We start from the raw sequence: 540 nt of genomic DNA, 5'->3' as shown, positions 1-540 counted from the left end.
AAAATTGATTAATACATACATACCTTAATTTAACCCTCATTAAATCTTTGAGGGAGTTGGAAACAATCCTTTCAACGACATCAATTATTAGTTCCCTCGGAAGGGATTCAATGTAATTTTTTTTTACTCATAGTCATTTTTGAAGATTTCTTATTCTTCCTTCCCAACTTGGAGAAAATTAAATGAAAGGACCTTTTGTTGTTGTGTTCTTCTAATATAATATAATCCCAATGTAATGAATGTAAAAAGTTGCAACTTCTGAAGACGAAGAGGCACTTCTGACTTTTCAAATGCAAGCACTTAATTTTTTTGAAAAAAGGATAAAATATGAAAAGTTGTAATTACTGAAGGAGGTTGTTGTATTAGACCATAATTCAATTGAATTAGCTCCAAAAGCACATGATATACACATGTAGCCACATATGACATATTTGTTGCAATTTAAACTGTTAAATACAACATTTTATACCACAAAACGTGCATATGTTGCCACAGATAACATTTCAAGGATGGTCAAAATGAGAACACTATGAAAAAAAA

Source organism: Solanum tuberosum, unplaced genomic scaffold (genome assembly GCF_000226075.1).
Source record: "Solanum tuberosum cultivar DM 1-3 516 R44 unplaced genomic scaffold, SolTub_3.0 scf00276, whole genome shotgun sequence".
In the NCBI taxonomy this organism is placed as follows: Eukaryota; Viridiplantae; Streptophyta; class Magnoliopsida; order Solanales; family Solanaceae; genus Solanum; species Solanum tuberosum.
This window is presented reverse-complemented; position numbering follows the sequence as displayed.